The sequence below is a fragment of the Zalophus californianus genome, chromosome 14 (genome assembly GCF_009762305.2).
Source record: "Zalophus californianus isolate mZalCal1 chromosome 14, mZalCal1.pri.v2, whole genome shotgun sequence".
NCBI lineage: Eukaryota > Metazoa > Chordata > Mammalia > Carnivora > Otariidae > Zalophus > Zalophus californianus.
This window is the reverse complement of record NC_045608.1, coordinates 29,117,210-29,124,406: the sequence shown is the minus strand read 5'-3', so window position 1 is coordinate 29,124,406 and position 7,197 is coordinate 29,117,210. Positions and strand designations below refer to the sequence as shown.

The 7,197-nt window shown below is 60.9% G+C and overlaps 1 protein-coding gene across 6 annotated transcripts in view; it reads left to right on the top strand.

The window, feature by feature from the left end:
- The first annotated feature begins 907 nt into the window (after window positions 1–907).
- The window catches only part of ARVCF (ARVCF delta catenin family member), a 49,839-nt gene continuing 43,549 nt past the window's right edge, over window positions 908–7,197 (top strand). For all 6 annotated transcript variants that reach the window (XM_027575290.2, XM_027575289.2, XM_027575293.2 and 3 more), the window contains exons 1-2: window positions 908–1,108; window positions 6,376–6,429. The gene's annotated coding sequence lies outside the window, so the exon portion shown is untranslated. The remainder of the gene's footprint in view (window positions 1,109–6,375; window positions 6,430–7,197) is intronic.

The following is a 7,197-nucleotide window of genomic DNA, read 5'->3' as shown; positions in this document are numbered from 1 at the left end:
TCCAGGTAGGGCGGAGGAAATGGGACACCAGGAAGAGGAGATGGTGATAAACACACAAACTCCTCCCCCACCCCCTCCCAGGCCCTGACTGTGGTGATTTGGAGGAGATGAGGGACGGCAGTCCTGTGGCAGTCCTGCAGGGTGGGCTGAGCCAAGGTGTCCGGAGACTCAGGCCTGGTGGCGGAGGAAAACCTCTATTTCACCGAAAGGCCCTTCCTGCCCTCAGAAACACGGCTCCCTATCCAGCCTCGCTGAGCCAAGGTCTCTGAGCCCCGCCTCTCTGTGAGGACCCCGGGGCGACGAGGGAGGAAGAAGCCCCAGGCCCGGGAGTGTAACAGACTAGGTTTCAGTCCCGGAGACCTAAAGCAAGTGAGAACCTTTCTGAGCTTCAATTTCCCATCTGTAAAATGGAAAGGCGGCAGAACTCTCCCTCGCGGATTGTGTAAACACAATTAGATATTGACAGGAGGGCGAGGCGCGCAGCGCCCGGGCGAACAGCTGACGCCGGAGAAGGATCCCAGCGAGCGAGGGGCAGTGATGGAGCCAGCCAAGCTGGAGTCCTGGGAAGGGGCGCGGGGCCTGCCAATCCCCGCTCGGGGCCTGCCAATCCCCGCTCGGGGCCGGACGGTCTGGGGACGTCCTCGAACGCGGCCGAGGCGGGGCGGCCCTGCCGCGCCGCTGCGGTCCCAGCAGGTGCCGGGGCCTCGGCCACTTCACGAAGGGGCCGGTTGTCGGCCGGGACGGACACCCCGGGAGCCCAATGGCAAGCCGGCGTCTCCCAGCGCCCGTCCAATCGGCGCCGGTTGCCGGGCCGCGCTGGGTCTCCCGGCCAATGGGAAAATTCGCGTTCGGATGGGGCGGGGCGGAGGGTCGCGTAGCCTGCCAGACCCGCTTTGCGCACGGGCCGCGCGAGGGGCGGGGAGGGCTGGCCCCGGGGCTGCACGCTGGGCACGGGAGGGATCCGCCCCCGCACCAGCCCAAGTTGAGGCCCGGAGGACCGCTAACCCCGCCGCGCCCTGGGGACGCCGCGCCGGGTGCGCCGAGAGACCCGGGGACGCCCGTCTGGGGGCGGGGGCCACGCTGCGGGGCCGCCCACGCCGCGCTCCAGGTAAGGTCAGGCCGGGGGGCGGGGTCCGGAGGTCGAGGCCGGGATTGGGACGAGGCCACAGGTCCCGGACGAGATCCAGGTTGCGGTCCAGCAGCGGCCGGCGTCTAGGTGGGCTCCTGAGCGGAGAATTGAAGTCCGGCCGGGTATCGCGGCCGGGGAAGGAGCCGGGCTCCGCCCCACCTGTCCCTCGCCCGCGCCGCGGTGCGCGAGACCCTGGACCACGGCGGGGGGGGTCCCTTTGTGCACGGCAGGGCGCCCCGCACCGCGCGCCCCCGCCGAGACGCGGCCGGAACCCGCAGCCTTGACCGCCCTGCGCGACGCCGGGCGCCTTGCGGCTGCGGTCCGGCAGCCACGGGAACTTTCCAGGGGCCCCAGGGGCGGCGGGGCCGGGGAACTTTCCTGGGGCGGCGCGCCACTGGAACCCGCTGGGGCACGGCGGGGCCAAGGGGGTGTCCCTGCTCCCGCTGCTCCCGCCGCCTAGAGGACGAGGGAGGGGATGCCGCCCGGAGTCCCTGCCTGGTGCCCTGAACGGGGCCGCCCTGACCGGGGATCCCCCTGTTCCGCCACCCCTGGGTCCCCTCGGTGGGACACCGGGCCCCCGGCAGAGGGTTGAGGTGTGGCCGCAGGGCAGGCGGCCTGAGATCCCGAGCCTTCCCATCTTAATGTTTAATTAAATGTTGGGTACTTAAAACATGTCACTGTTTCTAATCTGTGCGTAAGGTATCACTGAAAACGGAGCTCAGGGACTCTGGCTGTTTTCCCTCTAGACCCAGGCATGTTTAGAAACAAGAGAAAAGAATCACCCCAACAGTGTTTCATCCTTTGGGCTAGGCTCTCAGTGTAACCTCAGGTGGTTACTCCTCTCTCACACCCGTTCCAGTTGTCACCTACATCACTGTGCAGGACACACACCAAGTCAGGATTTATAAACCCAGCTTATTGCCTGTGAGGGCAACCTGTCCCCATGAGGACATGCACCAAGGGTGGACTGAGTGCCTCCATCCCCTCCCCCTGCCTCCACTTGGGATGCAAGCCACCACCAGAGGTCTGCTGGTCCAGAGCATTTCCTGCCTGCCTTGTGTTCAGTGTATCTCCGGACCTGGGATGGTGCTGGACACAGGAGACAGTCAAAACCCTCTACACAGTATACTGGGCCCATGGCCAATAGGTCCAGGCCTTGGGTCTGGCCACAGCATGTAGGGCTGTGAATCCGGAATGCATCCTTTCCCCCAACCTTGCCCTGTCCCAACCACAGTACCATGTCTGTCCCCTGCTCCCTCAAGTCTATGGTCCAATGGCACCCAGCGCAGGGCTGGGCACAGAGCATTCACTATGCTCAGGATTCTAGTCCTGGCCTAGGAAGGAGGATCACAGCCAAGCCAGCCCCTGCCCTGCTCTTCTTCATAGTCTTTTCTGTGTAGACACAAGTACCTGCAGACCCGACCCTCCCAGGTAAACTGGGCCAGCTCTCAGTCCTGCTAAGTTAGCTTCCCCATGCCATGTTGGGGTTGCATGGTGCCTCCTGCAGAGGTGGCCCCTCCGGTCTCTGCATCTCTGAGGCTCTGTGAAAGCAGGGCTGTACTTCCATCAGGCCTGAAGGGCATGAAGAGTGGGATCCTGCACCTTCAAGGGGAACCAAGAGCTACACACAGCTGGGGCGCAAGAACACTAGGCATGCTAGAGTCCTAGCCAGTCCCTAACATCTGCCCTGTGACCTGGTCTGGCCTCAGCAGGGGGAGGGAGGGCGGGGCAAGCCCTGTGGACTGCCAGGGGGCCATCGGGGGTTCTGGGGACTTCTCAGTGGCGGCTTAAGTCAGGGGACGGCATCCGTTTTTTTTTACCACCAGCTTCCATCAAGACAGTGATTGAGTCTTGGGCTGCTCAGCAGGAGACCCAGGATTGGGAGTAACCAGAGGGAACATGGGGTCAGGAATCCCTTATTGGGCTTTCCTGACTGGGACAGCTGTACAGTTCGGTTTATTTCACAGGTCAGGAAGATGAGCCCAGAGCGATGGACACCCATCTCATCCCCATCTCCTCCCTTCCCACACCTTGTGTCAGGCCCTTCCCACTGCCCCAGTGGATCTTGAGGAGCCAATAGCCTCTAGGAAAGCGGCAACTAGCTAGTATGGCCACCAGAGGGCACCCAGGACCGCCATGGCAGGCAAGACTGGCCCCACCCAGCCTCCCTCAGGGCTGGGACCCTTCCTGAGGAACCTGGTGGGGAGTCCAGAGCTCTGCTTCCTCCAGACTGCCTGTCCAGGGTACAGAGCTGGAGAGGAACAAGGCCCCTCAGTAGCCCTCAGAGCCCCTCACCACCTTTAGTTCAGGCAAGGGGAGACCCAGGGACTGAATGGCAGGGTGATTGAGCGCAGGCTCAGGCAAAGACAATGAAAAACAGGCTCTGAGTGAGGCCGCCTTCAGGCCTGGGCCCCAGGGGACTCCTTGGCTTCCATAGGCTGACCCTGCCAGCATCTAAGGGTCCCGGTGCAGACTCTGAGCCAGGCTGTCAGGGTGAGGCTGTGCCTCTTCCACTTTATCTGTGAAAGAAGGTGCCACAGAAGCGGGTGCCTTTTCACGTTGCACCCAAAGTGTCCAGTGGCCTGGAAGAGCACGTCAGGATGTGTCACAGTGGAGGAAGACGTGAGGCTTGAGTGCAGAACAGGCTCCTAGACAGACCTGCCTGACCCACCCACCGCCCCACCCACCCACCACCCAGGTTCCTCATCACCTGCCATAGCCCCGAGTTGCCCACCCAGCCCACCCAGCTGGGGCCCCATCCCTCTTCTGGACTCAGTTTGTGCTCATGGAGCTGCCTCATGCCATGGACACATGACCATGGCTTTGCAGGACTGGCTGCTTGGCAACCCTTGTGGCCTGGGTTCCTGCCCCAATCGGAGATGCAGCAGGCCTTCCCAAGAGTGGGGACAGACTGGACAGATTTTTGGGGTACACCAGTGTGGGGAGGCCCATGGCACGGTTAGGCTGAGGCTTGTATAGCCAGGTGGAGTTGCTCCACTTCTCCAGACCTTCCTCATTTGGGGATAGAGCCTGCTAAGAGGCAGGTTTGGTGGCTCCCTTAGCCCCGAGGCTCCTGGCTCAGGGGTCCTTGGCCAAGTAAGTGACCCCCAAGCCTACAGATCAGCCCTGAGGGGGTGCTAAGAAGGGATTCCCGAGACAGGTACTCCCTGCACTCTCATCACAAATCCTGTCACTCATCCTTTTTTCAGATCCACATCTGTCCACTCCCTCAGGGCTCCTGTCAGGCTCTGCCCTGCTCCCATCTATACAGTGTCCTGTGACAAGGGTGCCCTGGGGACTCATGCCTCCCAAAGCTGCCACCATCCTGCATCCCCCAGAGCCTCCCACTTCCCCTACCCTTCTCCTGCAGGAAGCCGTTGGTGCCCTCCCCCAGCAGCCCTGCAAATTCCCTCCCCCCACTGGTCTACTGCTGGCTCTCCTCTGTGTTTATGGAGCTCTTAGCCTGGCTAGAGCCCCACAAGGAGGGAGCATGTTCTTCTTGTGGCCGAATATCCCCGGCTGAGGTGGGGGCGCTGGGAACAGGGAGACCTAAGTTCAAATCCTGGACCCAGTTTACGCATCTGTAAAATGGGGTGTTGGGCCAATCCAAGGCGCCCAGCGAGAGTGACACGAGGGCACACAGCCCTCACCTTGTGAGGCTCTGCACAAGACCAGCCCTGAGGGGGAGGTTGGCAGTTATCCGGACTGGTAAGGAAGGCATGTGGTTCTCTGTGGGACAAAACCTATGTGAACACTTAAGCCAAAAACAGAAGTGTCCCAGAAACGTCACACTGCAAGTGAAGCTGCTTCCTGAGCCTCAGACTTCAGGGTAGGAACAGTAGCTCCTCTGCCGTGGGCGGGGCGGGTACAGTGGGCAGGCAGGTGCCCTCCCAGACTGCCCTCCCAGGCACACACGAGAGTGAGTGTGCACGAGTGCATACACGTGCACGCACACCTGCCTAGCTCAGGCCACTATCCTTCCTGCCTCTGACCCCAGGCATCCTGACCTTCCTGTGATCCCACCGTGACTCAGAGCCCCTCCTTGTGAGGAAGGTGCTGCTGGGAGGCAGGGACACCTACCCTCAGGGCCCCCTACAGGCCACATCCACAAAGGAAGATTAGATAGAGGAACAATCTGGAAAACACTGTAGAGCCCAGGGGAGAGAGCTTCTATCACCCCTGACCCCCCAGAGATGGCTTTCCATTTGCAACCCAGACCTCCCCTCCTCTTTGTGCCACCCTGGCTTTGGTTTCTGGTTTTAAAGATTTTATTTTTAAGTAATCTCTATACCCAACGCAGGGCTCGAAGAGTTGTGTGCTCTTTAGGGCGCCTGGGTGGCCCAGTCAATTAAGCATCTGCCTTTGGCTCGGGTCATGATCCCAGGGTCCTGGGATCAAGCCCCACATTGGACTCCCTGCTCAGCGGGGCATCTGCTCCTCCCTCCCCGCTACCCCTGCTTGTTCTCTCCCTCCTTGTCTCTTTCAAATACATAAATAAACCTTTAAAAAAAAAAAAAAAAAGAGTTGCATGCTCTACAAACCGAGCCAGCCAGGTGCCCGCCACCCTGTTTTTCATTTTTATTAATGCAAACACTTTCTGGCATGGTCCGCAGGCCTAGGTACAGTGACAGGGAATGTGTTCTCTGGGTCATGGGCTGAGATAGGAAGCCCATGAGGCTGTAGCTCCTGCATGTGAGGCACATCTAGCCATAAGTCTGGCCCCTTGGTCCCAGGGTCTGGGAGCTGGGCTGCCTGCCTAACAGGGACTCGGGTTCTGGGCTGGCCCCAAGGAGCATCAGGAGAGGCAGATGGCCTGTTGCACGGGGCAGGAGTGGGGTCCCAGAGAGGGGAGCAGAGCTAAGCAGGTGTTGGGGGGCGGGCAGTGGGACCCTGGTGCAGAAGTTCTCCTTGCTGTATCGTTTATCACGACGAAGCACACCCAGCCTTCTGGAATAGGGAAGACATTATTATCAGTCTACAGCTGAACAGTCACGGTTTTGAAGACTAGTCAGCAGCAGTAGAAACATTTACAAGGGACGGTGGTCGTCCGACATAAACCGCAGACGCCACGGCTCCAGCCGAGTGGGGATGAGAGAACGTGCACGAGTGCGTGGGTACCCGTCAGGAGTGCCACAAGATGACCTCAGGGTCAGGGATGACACTGCCCCACCAGGGCTCTGGCCTCCTCTAGAAGGGACTTAGCCCAGCAGGTGACTTTCACAAGGTACCCTGTGGTTTCCCTGCAGGAGCTGCGACTGGCAGGATGGGCGTTGGGACACGCTGATCTCCCCTCAAGACAGGTAAGCGGCCTGGGCTTGGCCTGGGGATGTCCCCCCTTTGCAGAGGACGGAAGAGTGTCCCGGTGGGCCTGGCAGGTGTGGCTGACAGAGGGATGGCCCGGGGTGGTGTATGCTTCCGGTCAGCCTCATTCTGGGGATGAGCCTGCAGTGGGGCTGACACCGGGACATTGGCTGGGTCTGATCTTCACCTATCTTGACTTGGATGCCTGCCACGCAGTGTCTGGTATCAGCATAGCCTACCCAGCTTGGCTCTTAGCTCAGGTGGTCCCTCCTGCCCAGGGGAGACTAGAGCTACCAGCTGGGGACAGACCGTCATGTGCTGGCCCATGGCCCTGGGTGTTACCGGTGTTTGTATGTTTACCTGGTAGTCGCTCCTCCAGCGAGACTAAGGCATGGTGCCTGGGAAGTATGGCAGGGTTGGGAAGCACTGTGGTCCCTGTGTCCCCCAGGTCCCCCTGAGTGGTGGGAAAGTACGTGCTGCTAGCACCCTGGCCCGTCAGAGTTTGCCGTGGTGGCTGCATTTACAGAGTGGCGATGGCTAATGACAGTGCCTCTGGTCATTCTTGTTCCTCCAGTATGGGTGCCCAGTCCCCAACCCAGCCATCTGCTCCTGCCCGCTGGGCGCTGTCTCTATGGGAGGCTTGGCCAACCCAGCCCTGTGGATTCTCAGTGGCCCCGAGGATCTAGTGTGGATGGCCTGGCCCAGCCAGTGCCCATGCTGTGTGATAAGAAGACAGTGGCCACACACCCAGGAGCCCCCAGGCCTCC